Source organism: Dasypus novemcinctus, chromosome 2 (genome assembly GCF_030445035.2).
Source record: "Dasypus novemcinctus isolate mDasNov1 chromosome 2, mDasNov1.1.hap2, whole genome shotgun sequence".
Taxonomy (NCBI): domain Eukaryota; kingdom Metazoa; phylum Chordata; class Mammalia; order Cingulata; family Dasypodidae; genus Dasypus; species Dasypus novemcinctus.
Window position 1 is genome coordinate 178,787,826 of NC_080674.1, and position 17,228 is coordinate 178,805,053.

The window sequence follows — 17,228 nt, forward strand, 5'->3', positions numbered from 1 at the left end:
TGTTTAAAATTCAGGGTTCTAGGCCCCCACCTTTGAGATCCTGATTTATTGGCAGGTGCAGAATCCAGGAATCTGCATTTGTAACAAACACCCAAAGATTTCTCATGCAAGTGGCCCACCGACCACACTTTGAGAGAAACGTGCTTTAGTCCTGGTTCCCTGTGGTTGGGCTGGCCCAGCCCAATGTAAGAAAAAGGCGGGATATGTCATAGTACCCTTCCCTCAAATTCTCAGAACAAACTACAGAGAAATTTTATTTCAAGACAAATGAGTAATTGAGAAAAAAATCAAAATTTTCATTTTTAGTTCATGAGTGAATAACGTCAGCATGTCTTAGAAGGACTCACCATTCCTGTTTGGAAAGGTGACCATTTCAACATTTAAAAAGCCTTTAACTCTCTGTCATTAGGGTGTAAATTTATCCTTCCCTTTATTAGTTTATCCAGTCATGGTTTAATAAGCATTCTTTGAGGGTCTACGAAATGCTAGATACTGAAAATAGGCCTTTGGGAAAACCTCGCAGCCCACCTGAAATGCAAGATGTAGAAACAAGCGATTCTTATTATTACAACCCGGCGTGTGTGGGATGACGGGGTAGATGCCTGAGTCCCGGAGGAGCGGAAAGAAGAGACTGCCGTGGGGGTGGGGGTTGGTTGTGCCTTCAGCTCGTCTGCCTGGACATCCTTAAAGCCATCTGTGTGACCAGCACCCCCTGGCGGGGACTCTTTCCATTCTCCAGCAGCGTCTTTATTTCCCTCCCTAAATTAAGGCTTCTTAATTTCAGGCTCCTCTGCAGAACAGTATTTCTCGCCCCACTTCCATCTGCAAGGCTCGGTTCCTTGTTCTGCTCCAGAGGAAGCTGCCTTAGGTTAAGAGCTGCGAGGACGCTGGCCTGAGCGCTGGGCACACCATCTCAGGCTCTCTAGCCAGGTCTAAATGAGGAGAAATAACCCTGGAGCCCGTCCAAAGCACTTGGAACAGATGAAACCCAACCCTCGCCCACCGCCTCCTCCAACCTCCCTCCCCATCCCATAACCACCCAGATTGGGTTGACATGATTCAGGGATGCTACTCGGGCATTTATCTCACTCGTTAATTAATAACTCACCTGGTCTGTGCGGCAAGCAGAGCCAAGCAAGGGACTTCAGGGATTCTGGAAGAGTTATGGCTCTGAAGTCCAAATAGCCCAATTTCTTCATCTAATAAGAGATAAAGCTTGGTGGACCCATTATAAATGCTGTGATTAATGTGTGGAAATCATGTCGATGGATTTGTTGGGTGGGGGACAGCTTAAAACTGTGACAGAGCTCTATTAATTGGGTTGGATGAGGATTCCCCTTGCAGTCCAAAGACCTTGTGGCAAATGTAGCTGGAGCCATAAACAGAGTCCCCAGTCATCTCCCAGAGAGGAGAGCAATATATCTAATGCTTAGGAGGAGAACTTGGCCTTGAGGCCACTGTCAGCTGGCCTGGCACTGGGTCTCTCTTCTTTGGGAGGCAGAATGAGCCCCAGTGAAATCCTAGAGGAGCAAATGACAGCAGTGGGCTGAAATGATTCTGGATCTTCCAGTTGATAAGATCTTTGACTTCCTGGGCATATTTGACTAGAGAATCTTCTGCCTAAGACACTGAAGAATATTGGGGGTTTGGTTTTCTTTTATTCTATTGAAGTTAAATGTGGGGGAGGGGGTAGAATTTATTCTCCATCCCCTATAAAAATTACTGTCAGTGAGATTTTTGAGAGTGTCGATGCACTGAGAACTCTGCTGGGCTTTGTGTGTGCCTGGTTAATGGGAACAGGCTCCCTGCGCGTTTCCCTGCTGCTGATCCTGCCCCGTGCTCTCTGTTCCTCCCACAACAAGCAGAGGTTCTTCTATTGTAACTCAGATCACACCGGGCCCTCAAAGGGCTTCCTCTGTGTTTAGCTTCAAAACCACGTGTCACCTTAATCTAGAAGGCCCTATTTGGTGTGTTCCTCTTTCCTCTCTGACCCTCTCCTGCTGCTCTCCCCAGAAATCCTTCTTCCTCCATCCTGGCCACCCTTCTCAGCCTCGTACTTGCTAAGCCTGGTCCCATCTCAGGGCCTGTGCTCATCCATAGCTAGAGACGCTCTCATCTGGCCATTTGGCATGACTGCTTCGTCCTCGTCATGCAGCTCTCGGTTCAAACACCTCATGCCGAGAGAGGCCTGCTTTGACCCTGCTAAGTCCCCTCTGTCTCGCTCACATCACCCTCTGGTGTTTCCTTTACAGCAAAAGGCATGCTCTAAAAATTGACTAGTATATATCTTTCCTGGATATTGTCTGTTTCTTCATTCCAGGATACAAGTTCCACAGGTCTACCTTGTCATATTTCATTTTATAGGTGAGGATAATGAGGCTCAAAAAGGTAAGATTCAGTATAGGCCTTTCAGCTAATCACTGTGAGATACTGCTTCCCAATTAAAGCCATTCTCTCCCTTCTCCTACTACACTTAACAAAATTCATAAATTGTTTCTGAAGAAGATTCAAACAAGTATAGAATAAGTGTTGTTGCCAAGAGGCCACAGATATTGCCTCAAAGATACGATTTTCCTCTTGAAAACCTCTCCCTAGTAAATGTATCTGGCCATCGAATTTGTTGTAAAAAATAATAAAAAGGTGTTTAAAGTTCATGAGTTTACCCAACATAGCACCTTCAGGCTTATTGCTTTTCTAATCAAGGCTTTATAAGTTTAAATGGTTATTAAGTGTCTCTTAAGGGATCATGTTTTTCCCTGACTTGATGACAAATCAAATCATCATCATGAAATGGTGATTAAAATGCATAATCTGGAAAAAATTTAATAATTCAAATCTTTAGGACTTATTTTAAGAAATTAAAGGATTAAAACACAGATTCGACTGATGGTGAAGTGGTAACATTTCAGTCACTATGTTGGTCCTGGCCCAGATTGCAGCAGGGACCTTCCTGGTTTCTCTGACCAGCACTTGAAGCTCCCTTTTCCCACCGCCCTCCCCTCAGGCCAGCCCAGTGGTTCTCCACCAGTGGCGACTCTGCCCTCAAGGGGACGTTTGGCCGTTCTGATGCCACGACTGGAAGGGGATGCTCTTGGCATCTGGTAGATGGAGGCCAGGAATGCTGCTCAATACCTTACAATGCTCAGATCAGCACCCCCCAAACCAACCCCCAGCAAAGAATTAACTGACCCAAAATGTCAATAGTGCAAACGTCCGAAAATCTGGTGAAGATTTCAACATTGCCCGGGAACATCTGTCCCAGAACAGGAAATGTCCTTCAGCCTAAAGTCAATAACTAACATTCACTGAGCAATTGCCAGGCCTGTGCTAGAACTTTACCCACATCCCCCGAATAAATCGTTACGAGGGCCCACAAGAGCCCAAAGAGACTCTTACCATCCTCTACGTGAAGAATAAACTGAGGGCCACAGAGGTGACGTGACTCCCCCAGGCCAGGCTCCACAGCCAGGTCAAGACCCCGGCCTCTGGACCACTGCCTGCACCCGAGCGGCCCCACGCGGGCACTTGAACAACCCCAGCCCCTTGGCAACGGGAATCCAGCAGCCCTCTGAGAAACGGCGTGGGCGTGAGCTTTTGCCCCCTGCGCTTTCGGATTTGGAATGCATTTTTGCCACCAAGTGCTTATGCCCTGGAAGGCCAGGGGCCCAAGCAGGGGAAAGCAGCGCATGTGGACTTTAAACAGCCAGGCGCTCTCCGCGGCATAGCCAGAGCAGCTGCCCAGGGCCCGTGCTCTTTTCTTTGACTTTCCGTCTTCTCAGCCAAAAGCTCTGAGGGATTGGAGAGGGGCCAGAACTAAGTGGCCAAATGTGAATCTGAGAAAACTGAAGGTGTCCCCGAAGCCGCTGTGTCCAGTGCCTCTCTTTCTTGCCACTCACCACGAGGACTGAGCCTTTCCAAGCTGATTCCATCCCTTCCCCTGTCCTCAATGGCGTGACCATCCATCGGCTCACCCCATTTCCTGGAACGCCCGTGGCGACAGGCACTGGGGTGGCACTGGCTCTTTCGGTTATGGGAATCATGGAGTCCTGGAGTGGCAGAGTCCCCCACAGCTACAAAGCCCAAAGAGGGAAAGTAATTTCTTTACAGCCAGAGAGCAGAGGCAGATCTGGGCAGGACACCTGGTGTCCTGGCTCTAAATCCATACACATCCCTCCATGCCACACTGCCACCAGTGCAACCCAGTTGCCCTCGGGAGAATGGGTGCCTGGCATTGCTCGCTTGGTTAAGCCAAGACCTGTCTGAGGCCCAGGACCAGCATGAGCTGAATGAGGCATCTGGGGTACCTGAGAGCGGGTGCCTCCCTGAGTTTTGTGCTCTGGGAGCCTCACTCAGCTCACTCTCATCTTGGCCCTGATCAGGCCTCTTGCCATTGAGTAAACACCTTCCCCCCAACCCAATCAGCCGCACTCCTGGATGGAGCCCTGCCCAAAGCATTCATTCATTCAGCAACTATGCACTGAGCCTCTACTAAGCGCCAGGCAGGGAACTTGAATGAATGAGACTCAGACTCTGTCTGCAAAGAACACACAGTCTGGTAGTGGGTGAAAATACCATAAGCCAATAAGGACAAAACCATTTATTAAGGCCAAGGAGATTTGGTGGCCTAGAAAAGGGGTATCCAAGGCTCCCGAAGAAGGTAAAGCTTGAATTTTGAAACATCTAGAGGAGTTAGATAAGGAAAATGGAAAGGGCATTGTGGCCAAAGGAATGGCATATGCCCAGGTGTGTAGGCAAGAAACAGCCTTGTGTATTGGTGACCTTCGAGGGGGTAATATGGCTTCAGGGTAGAATCTGGAATAGAGACTGGAGGGGATGAGGCCGAGAAGGCAGGCCTGAGACAGACTGAGACAGGTCTTTTGGGCCAGGCCGGGCAGAGGGCAATTTACCTGAATTATTTGCTTTTTTGGCTCCCTCTACTCAACGAAGTTGCAGCCACACCTTTTCCCTCAGACAGAGCTTTGCTTGATCTACCTGAGTGGTTACTAAAGGCACATGCTCACAGCAGAGAAGAAAGCCTGGCCTTTCTTAGGTGTCCTGAGTTGCAATGGGCATTCTTTCCCTGTGCGGGGAGAAGGCCTCCTGGCAGGGTGGCAGAGAGGCTTTGGGGTCAAAAAGCTCAGGCTCCACCACTTACATCGTGAGCCTAAGCAAGTCACTCTATTTTTCTGAGCCACAGTCTCCTCCTCTGTAAAGTGGGGCTAATGTTCATTCCTACCTCATAGGATGCTGAGGCTTGGATAAGTTATACACACGAAACACTGAGCACAGTGGTTCTCATACGTCCATGAGCATCAGAATCACCTGGAAGGCTTAACACACAGATCACTGGGCCACTTCCAGAGTTTCTGATGTGGTGGTTTCTAATAATGCTGACACTTTTAAAACCATTGATTTAGCACAATATGTGCAAAATAGGCAGCCCCGGGCTGCCTAGTGTGGGAGAGAACAGCCAAGAAGCTCTGCATCCCGCAGCTGTGGTGACTTGGTTGGCACACGGACCCTGGGTACATCCCTGGGTTTGCTGAGATCCCCGCCACGAGGCATGGGGGGTGCGGATGGCACCTAGGGCTCCAGCTTCCTGGGATCTATGCTTCTCTTGCAAGAGCGATGGAGTGAAGAAAGAGCATGCTGGGAGAGAGATGGTGGTAGCAAGCCCCATTCCTGGCTCTTTGTGACAGTCTGCTGCTTCCTCATTCCCCTCTTAGGACCGTGCTCACCTTGGGACAGCAGTCGATGCTCTGCCTTTTAGATCTGGGCTCCAAGTTTTAGAGTCAAGCACACCTGCATATAAATTCTGGTTCTGCTTCTTACCAGCTGTGCTACCCTGAGCAAGGAGCCTAACCTCTCTGAACCTCTGTGAATTGGGAACAGTGATACCAATCTCATAGGCCTGTTGTGAGCTTTGACTAGAAAGTCCATAGGAATCATTTTAATGATACTTTATTTAAAAGAAAGCTATAAATATTAGTGCCTGCCTATATATAGTGTGCCTTTATAAATTCTGAGGCACACCCCCCCACACACTCATAAAACATCCCCCAATCAAATGTCTTCTTCGTCTTGGCTAACAATGCATAAACCTTTCAAATAAAAAAATCCATCCCTAGGTCCCCTGTTATGACACATGCCTTTCTACCCTGGTCCCACTGGACCTGGAATGAATGATATTTTCTCTCAGAGATCCCAAACCAGTGGCCACCGAGCTGGGTGGCTCACTGACATATTTTGTTTGGCCTGCATGCAATTTTTTAATTAGTCATCAATGTTTAAAAATAGATTTCATTTTACCAGCAAAGGAGCTGAGGGCGAGAGGCTACCTTGCCCCAAGTCAAACAGTGGAAGAGTCAAGATTCAAGCCCAGTCCTCCTGATTCCAAATTTCCTGGGCAAGCTGCTCTCAGAAACTTTTCTTAAAAGTAGTTTTCGATCAGGTTTGCCAGAAAGATCAAAGCCAGCTGGGTAGCCCCAGGAAGAGAAGGGGAATCCACAGAGAAGACAGAGGCAGAAAAGCGAATGGCGGTCAGTGGAGCAAGCTTCTGTTGCCCGTCTTTCTGCCAGGCTCACTTGTCAAGCTTGTGGCCCAGGAGGGACAGATCTAGGGAGAAAATTCCAGCCCAGCCGGGGCCCATCCCCCAAAGTCTGTTCCTTTGATGAGGAGTCCAGTGTCATCTCCCCTTGTCTGCGAGGCTGCCAGTCTCTTGGACCTTCGCAGACCATCTCTGCTAAGCAGGTTGCTGCCCAGGTTGTTGGATGCTCCCTTTCCCGGCCCCTCCCATGCTATATTCTTGATCCTTAGGTTGACAGTTTCTTAATATCTCTCCACCTCCACGCCTTCCACCTAGTCTACGCCACCACCGTCCCTGGCTGGACTATTGATCCTGCAGCTTCCAGGCTATCCACCCAGAACGGTCAGAAGAATCCTTTTAAAATAGAAGTCAGATCAGATCACGCCCCTACTCGTACCTCTCTTTGGAATGGCATCCAAATTGTTTCCATTGCCTTCTCTTCACTGTTTCCCCTCTGGCTCCCTTCTCCCCTCTCTTCTCCTCCCTCCTTTCACCCTATACCGGCCACCTTGCTGTTCCTTCAACTCACAAACACATCCCCACTCTGGGTTCTTGCATGTGCTGCGCCCTCTCCCCAGAGTGCTCTTTGCCCTGATCTTTCTCAGATTGGTTTCCTCCTTTCATTCAGGTTTCTACCCCAACATCTCTTCTTCAGAGAAATCTCCCTGGTTTCCCCTCCAAGTGCAGCAAAGCTCTCCTCTCTCACTCGCCAACCCTTGGCCCTGCTTTACTTTTCCTCAAAGCATGTATCACTCTCTCAACGTGTAGCATATATTTATGTGCTTATTGTCTGTTTCCCCCTCTAGAAGCACAGTCCCTAACCGCAGGGTCCCTGTCTGTCTGCATCAATTCATTGTGAAATGAAATGAATGAATGAAAGCTTTAAGGAGAAGTGTTTGGGATAGGAAGTTGTCTTTTTATTAAATTCCAAAGGTAAGCTACATCATTCCTTTTCAGTTAAGACTTGAACACAGGGTTATGCACTTGACCTTGCCCCATATATTGCCTTCCTACGGGCTGATGGCAGTAGGTTTGCAAGCTCTGTACCCCCTCCTCTGAAACAAAAAGAAAGGCAGAGGCTGCTGGAGATCTCCTTGAGTGAGGCTTGGCACCCCAAACTCCAGCTTGGGGAGGCACGGCACCGTGGAGAAGAGTGGTGAGTCTGATGCTGGACAGGCTGGAGAGTCATCCCAGCTCCGCCACTCAACGGCAGCACCTGACCTTGGCCAAGTAACTGAGCTTCCCTAGGACTAGGTTTCACCATCTGTAGAATGAGAATGAACCAGTGGTCGTGTGTGCTAACTACTTTTGCATGAAGCTTATTTATGATTAAAGCTGGCATGATTACTATGCCATTTTACAAAGCTCAGAGAGCTAAAGCAACCGTCCCAAGACCACACAGCCAATATGTGGCCGGCTTGGGGCTGGACCCAGGTTATCTCCCTCGAGATCCTGTGACCATAATTGACCATACAACCCTGGCTCCCAGCATCTGCCCCATCAGGTGGATGTGAAGATCAAGCGAGAAAATCTGCGAGGAGACTGGCACAGGGCAATGACACATTTTAGGAACTAGTACTTCTGGTTTCCACAGTCTAGCAGGAGGCCTGCAGGGCAGCTGGGTCTAGTTCTTTCCCCCCAAAGGCAGTCCGCTGGGAAATTTCTTTATGCAGCAGGAAAAGAGGCATCAGGCCCCCTGCTGATTCTCCTGGCTCTGGGACCAAGCCTCACACCTCCCCGCTCCAGGGACACAGGCTCGTTTGGCAGCAAGCGACCGTTCCGGCGCACTGCTCTGCGGTGTCCGTGGCGATAGCCCTTCTTCTCCGCCAGGGGCCCGGCAGGGCAGCGCCGGGCACCCCGCCAGGCGGCCACCCCCCGCCAGGCCTGGGCTCCGCTGGCTGTCTGTCATCAGCTCAGCTCCGTCCGACCTGTCAGTGGACCCTTCGGAGTGGAGGCTGACGAGGGGGGCGGGGGCTGGGGGCAGACGGGGCGGGAGGCACGCGATGGCAGGCAGAGGGCAGGCAGTAGGGGAGAGCCGAGGCCGCGATCAGAGGCCCCTGCCCTCTGCTGCCGCTGGATTTTTTAACAGAGTGGCAGCCTGCGTAGAAATCTCCCAGGTAGGGAAACACAGCCCCGGGCTAACAAGGGCGAGTCTGTGCGGGAGGGGCCTGTCAGAGGCTGTCCGAGGTGGGAAAGTTCTGATCAAATGAGATCCTTCCCCGAGGTTCTGTCCCGGCTGAGGTGAGTCAACAGTGGCAGCCGAGGGAGAAAGGGACGGAGGGGCGGGCGGAGGGAGAGAGAGAACAGCTGGAAAATGAAGATGTGTTCTGAAGCGTCAGCCTTTCCTCCCCTAAGCCACTCACAGAATACCTCTCTCTGGCAGTGAGCACTCACAGCCTCCTAGGAGGAACGTGGGGTCAGCGTCAGGAGCGTGGGCTCTCGAGGTGGACAACCCCTCCAGCGCTTACTAGCTGTGTGACCTTGGGCAAGGCCTTTAACCTCTCTGAGCCTCGGTCTCTTCATCTGCACAGCGGAGACGGTAGAAGCCTTCTCTGAGGCTCCTTGCAAGCGTCCCTGGCTGATGGCTGGATAATGGATGCAAGCTGCAGGCTGTGAAAGCAGCTGGCTGAGGAGAGCCCTGCTGTGACCCGCCCCAGCAGGCAGTGCGAGCTGGGTGAAGCTATTTCCTATGGCAGAGGGTCTGCCCAAACGTTCCACGTCCCAGGCTTCCAAGACATAAACTGTGCTCCACTCTCTATCGAAGTCGTTCCTCTTTGGTTTGGCTTCTGTTGACTGGAGATAAGGGAGCTCGGTGGTGGGCGCTCGGCGTGCTGCTGTGGAGGGCATTGCCGGCCTCCGTGGGCTGCAGTCCCTGAGCATTTAATAGTGCGACGGCCTCACGAGGAAGTACCACGTAGGGGTTGGCTTCAGAGCGAGGCAAACTGGGTTCAAAACCCACCGCCACCACTTAGGAGCTGTGGGATCTGCGGCAAGTCATTGGATTCCACAGTCTTCATCTGTAAAATAGGGACGTTAATGATGCCTTTGACTTGGGTGAAGACTTAATCAGGGAGTGCAGGTAAAGCACTTAGCCCAGCTCCAGGTACCTCCTAAGCGCTCCATATCAGCCAGCTATTAGGTTTCACTGGACATGGCTGCCATTCACACTTCATCACCCCGTTGACCCCAAGAATGCCATCACTTGACACGGTCTCCACACCAAAACACATTGGCGTGGGGCAGCATCGAGTCCCCCACCAGGTGATTTGAATTCGGCCTGAACACCCCAAGGCCTGCATCTTACGAGAAGATCAGTCAAGGACAGGACTTCCAGGTGTCACTGTTGAGCAGATGGAAGTTGGGCTGGTCCTTCAAGGATGGAGCCTCCAAACCTGGAGCCCCATGTTCTCAGGATGTGGTCCCAATGCATATTGCACTGGACACTATTACAGTGAGAGGCTGTGAGCCCAAAGAGGTCCATGGTAGAAGATGCTGCAATTCCATGGCAATATTAAAGATTCATAATGCATATTCACTTATTAAAGGCTCTGAGAAATCCTGCTGTAAAGAAACCACTTTAACTTTTTTTCTCTACTCTCCCAAATTGTATTGGACCACAAATCCTCCCCTTCCACCTCCACTTTTATGTTTCAAGGAACCCCTTTTAACTTCCCACAAGGAGACTCAATTAGGAAAAGCTGCTTTAGTCCCTAAGCTTCAGATGTACTGCTGTGAATATCTGAAGGGTGTTTTCAGTGATTCAGAGCAGGGGTTTCAAGCTCTAGTAGACAAAAAGAATCACATGGGAATCTTCAAATACAGCTTCTCAGTCACCACTCTTAATTCAGTAGATCCAGGTGATGACAGGAATATGTATTTTAACACCTTTTGGTGATCTCAGGGTGGTGGTCAGGGTGCAGGCTTTGGGCGGCACTGGTTTAGAGCCATGCTATTGAAAGATAGTGTGATGATCAGAACTGGCATCATCTGGGAGCTTATTAGAAATGCAGAATCTCGAGCTCCACCCGAAACACAGAAAATCAGAATCTGCCTCTTAACTTTTTCCTTGGGTGATTCTGATGAAGATTAGAATTGAGAAGCGTTGGTTTAAAAGTTTTTTGTTGACAGTTTTGGTTTGGTAAATTACAGCAGCAACAACAAAACTTGGACAAAAACTGCAGCTTCATTGTCAAATAAAATATCCCCCAGTGGCTTCAAGGTAAAGCCAAAGTCACACTAAAGAGAGGTTTTACCTGGCTCGTATCCTTGTCTTCGGTCACAGTGCTTTGCTTTTCCTAAGCAGCCTTTGCTTTCTTTCCCACATCCATCAACAAGAGCAGAAAAGCCAGCCAAGCAGCTTTCAGTGGGGCCTCCGTGCTGCCAGGTCTCTGGTTGGACGTGATTGATCTTCCATTGCTAAGTCATAAGAAAAGCCAGAAGGTGCTTTGGGGCAAGGATCTCTGGCCTTGGAACTCAGAGACTGACAGAAAGTATTGGCAAGAAACAGGAGGACAACTTCCAACAGGCCTTCCAAAAGGAGCACAAATACAGTTTTACTTCTTGCAATATTTAAGAGTGGTGGTGGCTCCGTGGGGGGGGGGGGGGAGCGAAAAGGGCCCCAGAACAATGGTCCATCAGGCAGCCAGGGTATTAATGGCAGGTGAAACCTTCCAAACGAGCACCCTGTCAGCCAATCTATTGCTTTAAAAGGTTGGCAATGCGGGAGCCCTAACAGAGGCAATGAAGAACTAATCTCATATTGCCAGGTTAAATCAAGTCAGCATTGCCCGTTCCTTTCACTTCTTAGTTACATCAAGCCAGAATACTTTCAATTATCCCTCACTTCCAACTTGTCAGCAGGCATTGGGTAAAATGCAAATGGAACAGTGTCTTTCCCTGGTGGAGAGCAGGAAATATTGAGCATAGCGTCCATTTATCCAGCTCTTCCTCTGTATGAAGTGCTATGTTAAGATGCATCCTCGCATCTACACATTCTCTTAGAGCATCTCTGTAAAGTTTGGTGAGGTCCATTCTACAGATTGAAAAACTGAGCCACAGGAGTTCAGTAACCTGCCCAAAGTTATGCAGCTACAAGGTGGTAGACCAGGTTTTAACACCAGACCATTCTAACTCTAAAGTCCACCCTCCTTTGCTATTTTTTACTGGGTTAAGAGTTCAGTGTCACCCTTAGAGTAGACCTAGGCAAGTGGACCCCTTCCCGAAGCCCTATGTCTCAGATGCCCTGAGTGACTTCCTTGAAATTTTCTAGGTGTTTCTCCAGTTCCAGGGACTGGTCAGGGGTAGCAATGCTGTCGGGGAGGAGCACCCATCAGGCTGGGACCCATGAGAGCCTTGTTCCCTGTGTCTCCTCTTTGGGGTACTCTCCCACCCACTACCATGCCCTACCCCAACCATTTGCATGTGGGGGTCAACCAGATGCCCCAGTTGTTTTGGGCTTTGAGTCTTTGGGATTTTCCCACTGTCCAATGCGTAGCCCTAGTACCAGAAGAACAATCTAGTAAGCAGATTGATTATGCTGGACAAAGAGGTATTTCTTTTGTAACATCATGCAAGATTGGGCTACCAGAATGATGCTGATATGCTGATGTTGATTGGCTCAAATTGTTTTATAGACAGGAGCACAACCAAAAATATTTTCCCAGGTCCCTATACACCTTAGGCATGGCCCTGCAAGAGGCCACCTTCAAACAAAATAACTCCCAAAGCAAAACCAATCTCATAGTTGCCATCTTCCTTTTCATACAAGAACTCCTTTATGTCTCTGACTAATATTCAGCATGAGCCTTTTGGCCTTTGCCAGCCAGTTCAGATGTCCCCCAGGCCCCCTACTCCTCTTCATTTCATCACAAAGAGCAAACAGCACCACTCTTCTCACCCCAACTTGTTGCTTCCCTTCTCTCCACTGCTTCATTAGTTTTACATTTCCCTATCACTAACTGATCTCAAAAATGGGCCTAGGATTTATTGGACTTACCACACCTGCATTCCATGTATTTTTCTTAGAGAAAATGAGAACTTGACAAGTACCCAGGTCTGCGCAGCTAAACAAACCTACAAAGTGCCAAGAAGACTCAAAAAGAAGAAAAGAACTAGAAACGATTCAGAAGCACTTAGAAGGTGGCTAGGTGCTTGCAACTCTTGTACATGATTTATGTGGAATATCTTAGTGAATCCTCCCAACACTCCTGTGAGGTGTCCTCCCCACTTTGTTAGATGAGGAAACCAAGGTAGAGAATGATTGATGCTTTGCCTAAAGCCCATCAATTAGCAAGTGCATAAAGCACTCAGTCATAAATGTACAACTTGATGAAGTCTTATGTAAGAATACGTGTACCGGTGTAGCCACTACCCAGATGGAGACCTAGAACATTTCCAGCACCCTGGAAAGCTCCCTTGTGCCTTTCTACAACCAAAGCCTCCCCACTGAGGTAACTACAGTTTCTGACTTTCTACTATACCTGATTACCTTTGCCTATTCTTGAACATCCTATAAATGGAACACTATGCATTCTTCAAAGCTCATATTTTAATTCCACCAACTATATGGCCTCTTGGCCCAATGAGTAGAAAGACAGAATTACTGTTGGCAGTGCCACTGGCAAGAGCAGGGCTCATTTTTAAAATCTAAGCTGCAGGGAAGCAGATGTGGCTCGACCACTTGGGCATCCGCCTACCACAATAGGAGGTCCCCAGTTCAGGTCCTGGTGCCTCCTAAAAAGAAGACAAGCAGATGCTCCCTCCCACAACAGAGCTAGATGACAACAGAGCTAGACACTCCATGCCCTCCTGCAATGAGCTAGATTGCCCCCGCCACAAGGAGCAGCCAGCAGACTCTGCAGCCCACAGGGAGCAGATGTGGCTTAGCCCATTAGGCACTCACCTCTCATGTGGGAGATCCCAGATTTGGTTCCTGGTGCCTCCTAGAGAAGACAAGTAAACAATGAGCAGACAGACGAGTGAACCATCGGGGGAAGGGGGGTAAAGTAAATTAAAAATAAATAAAATATATTTTTTTAAAAATCTAAGCTGTCAACCAGTTCCCCACCAGGTGCTGAGTACAAACACTAACAGGGCTCTCCATGGCACCTGAAACCAATTGTGGGAACCAATCTGTGCTGTGCTGTCACAGAATGAAACCAAGAAAAGTAAATGTAGGTGTTTCTCTGAAGCGTTTAATACCCAGGAAAGCCGGAGACTTCATGCAGGTTTCAGAGGGAGTCACTTGCATCCAAAGCTCCAGGGAACAAAAGGTACCAAAAATGGGACAAAATGCTTCCATCCATCCAGGTCCTCTCTAAGCTGCCCAGTTTACAAATATCAAAGAGGAAAATAAAGTGAAATAAACATGCTCTCATTCCAGGAGCCATTTCCTCTTAAGAGTGATGCAGGGGACAGCCTTTGCAGTACACTGAGCTCCACAGAGTAGTGCCGGGGCAAGTGCAAGCCAGGCGGGTGCTGGGTGACTCTGCCTGGGCAGAGATCCTTGCCATGGGCAAAGGAGACCCTGAGAAGCAGAGAGGCAAAATGTCGTCCTCTGCATTCTTTGTGCACACTTGTCGGGAGGAGCACAAGAAGAAGAATCCAGATGCTTCGGTCAAATTTTCTGTTTTTTAAGTGCACAGAGAGGTGGAAGACTCTGTCTGCTAAAGAGAAAGGGAAATTTCAAGACATGGCCAAGACAGGCAAGGCCCGTTATGAAAGAGAAATGAAAACCTATATCCCTCCTACAGGGGAGGTAAAAAAGAAGTTCAAGGATCCCAGTGCACCCAAGAGGCCTCCTTTGGCCTTTGTCTTGTTTTGTTCTGAGTATCAAAGGCATCCGGGGCTCTCCATTCGCAATGCTGCAAAGAAGCTGGGAGAGATGTGGAATCCCACCACCAGGGATGACAAGCAGCCATATGAAAAGAAGGCTGCTAAGCAGGAGAAATACGCAAAGGATATGGCTGCATACTGGGCTAAAGGGAAGCCTGATGCAGCAAAAAAGGGAACCATCGAGACTGAAAAAGCAAGAAAAAAGGAGGAAGACAAGATGAGGAAGAGGAGGAGGAAGCAGATGAAGAAGATGAAGAAGGAGAAGAAGAAGATGATAAGTTGGTTCTAGTGCCATTTTTTTTTCTGGTCTATAAAGCATTAAACCCCCCTATACCCAACTCACTCCTTCTAAAGAAAAAATTGAAATGTAAGGCGGTGTAAGCTCTGTTTTTAAAAGGTGCAGTGTCTTTTTTGTGTAGTTAACACACTTCCAAATGTGTCTTCAGCACACCCTGTCCTGATGGTCTTTTCAGTAGCCACTAACCTTGCCTGGTACAGTATGGGGGTTGTAAATTGGCATGGAAGTTTAAAGCAAGTTCTTGTTGGTGCACAGCACAAATTAGTTATATAGGTGCATGGGAGTTTTTTCTTCTTCAGTTGTCTCTGATGCAGCTTATCTGAAATAATTGTCATTCTGTTAACTGAATGCCACTCAGTAATTGTGGAGGGGAAAAAGTTGTAGCTGTTTTGTTGACATTCTGAATCATAATTCTAAGTCAATACAATTTTTTTATTAGTAGCATTGGCCTTTGCATAGGTCTGAAATTATTCTACTTGAGGGAAAGCTAGTCTTTTGTTTTTACCCTTTTTGGATCACATGATGACAGCGTTCATCTCTTTTATAGTTTGCTGATAAAAAGCTTTCATCTGCACACTCGTGATGGGGGTAATAAAATTGAATTGCGACAGTTTTCATCCATATCTGAAACTCAAAAACCTAGATCAATTGATAGCACACTTTGCACAGCCCAGTTACCACATTTACAAAGTGAAGCGTCACCAATCTCTTCTCAGGATGGGATTACTAGAGTCAAACATTTTGTAAGTCTGTCCTGGAAGGACTAAGAGAAAGATACATTCTAATCTTTACATGAGGATGCTACAGTCTTTAACTCCCATTTCCATGTAATGGCAGTTATATTTGCAGTTTCCACATTAAAGCCCTAAAAATGTATCCCCAAAAGCACGAGCTTAAAATACAAGACTACCATTTTAAATTCTGTTGATGTTAGTCCCACTGCGGGCTCTATGAAAGTGCTGGCTGTCGATGTCTTTTCCAATTTATTTAAATATGGACTGCTTAGGAACTTGAGATTCTCCATTTTAATTAAATATTTTTAATTAATTGGGCCAGCTTCTGAAGTGATGGTGCCACCTTTAAAGCAGGGTATATTTTCATATATTGTGGTTTGCCCCTTTATGAATGAAATAGATGCCAGGAAAGAAGACACTTGAACTTTATCAAAAAACTTCGGTGTTTCTTTATAAAATCCAAATGTATTCATTAGGGTCATTTTTACCTGCTTAGCAGCTTAAGAAACAATTTGGTGATGTTTGTGGTTTTTGAGATTATGGTTCTCTTAAAATGCCAGTGTGTTAAAGTAGTGTTCTTGTAAATTGTACATACCTTTGTGGTGGGGTACTGTTTTTGTTATATTATTTGGACTTCTGGATTCTTTCCATCTACATTTGCTTGTGTATGATTTCAGGAGGAATACTGAACACCTGGGTCCTGGATAATACCGATAAACTAATAGTTGCCGAGGTATAAACATGAAAGAGTGATGCACGGACTCAGACAGCCTCCTCCCACCCCGACCTGCATAGGAAAGAAGTGGGTATTTCAGCCATCTTTGAAATATCCAGATGTTTATGGTGGCTGCCCGGCCACCTCTCCATTTGCCTTCGGCCTCTTCCCCCGTCTCAGTCTCCTAGGAGCTGCCGTAACAGAGAACCACAAACCGGGGGGGCTCGGACAGCAGAAATGTATTGTCTCACTGTTCTGGGGGCTGAAGCCCAAAATCAAGGTGTCGGCAGGGCCGTGGAGGGGAGACGCCTTCCTTGCCTCTTCTAGCCGCCGGGGCTTGGTGTTCCTCGGCTGGCAGCTCCAGAGCCTCAGTTTCTGCCTCCATCACCACGTGCAGTTCTTCCCAGTGTCTGTCTGTCTCTATGTCCGAATCTCCTCTTACCATAAGACACCAGTCTTATGACATCCTCAATGACCCTATTCCAAGTCATGGACCCGGGGTTAGGACTTAAACATATCTTTAGGAAGGGAGCACAGTTTACCCCCTAGTATCTCCTGAGCTTAGTTAATGTAAATTTAAATTACTAGCAAATGTTAAATTTAGGCCTTGAGTTTAAAACTCTTGCCTATTTAGGAGCTCCTTTTAAAATCTAGCAGAGCAAACTAGGCAAGGATGGAAAAGACTAACACCAACCTATCGCCAGCACAGAAGGAAAAGTGCCACCTCGTGCCAGTGGTAGACAGCCGAATGGGGCTTTGAACCCCAAAGGTGAACAGTGTGGCCCTCCACAGCCCGCTTCGCCGGGGAGGAACTCCCAGGCTTCTTGTTTCTCATGTTCCTTCCTTTTCAGGTGCTCATTTCAACCAGGCCAGTTCTTTCCCCATATAGATAGCGGTAATATTATGATGATGTTCCTTCATTTTAAAAACAAATATGTCACAGCCATGTAAGGAGTTGGTGGTGGGGCGATGTATGGGAATCCTGTGTGGTATGCATGAGTGTTTGGTTAACTTAAAAATTCTTTCCCAGCTGTAGGAGGAGACAAGGCCTTGGAAGGGATT

General features: G+C 48.0%; 1 protein-coding gene and 1 pseudogene across 2 annotated transcripts in view; both read left to right on the top strand.

Annotated features, from left to right (window-relative positions):
* The window catches only part of TENM2 (teneurin transmembrane protein 2), a 1,208,790-nt gene that overhangs the window by 1,116,172 nt on the left and 75,390 nt on the right, over window positions 1–17,228 (top strand). The window lies entirely within an intron of this gene.
* LOC139439866 (high mobility group protein B1 pseudogene) lies at window positions 14,096–14,800 on the top strand (annotated as a pseudogene).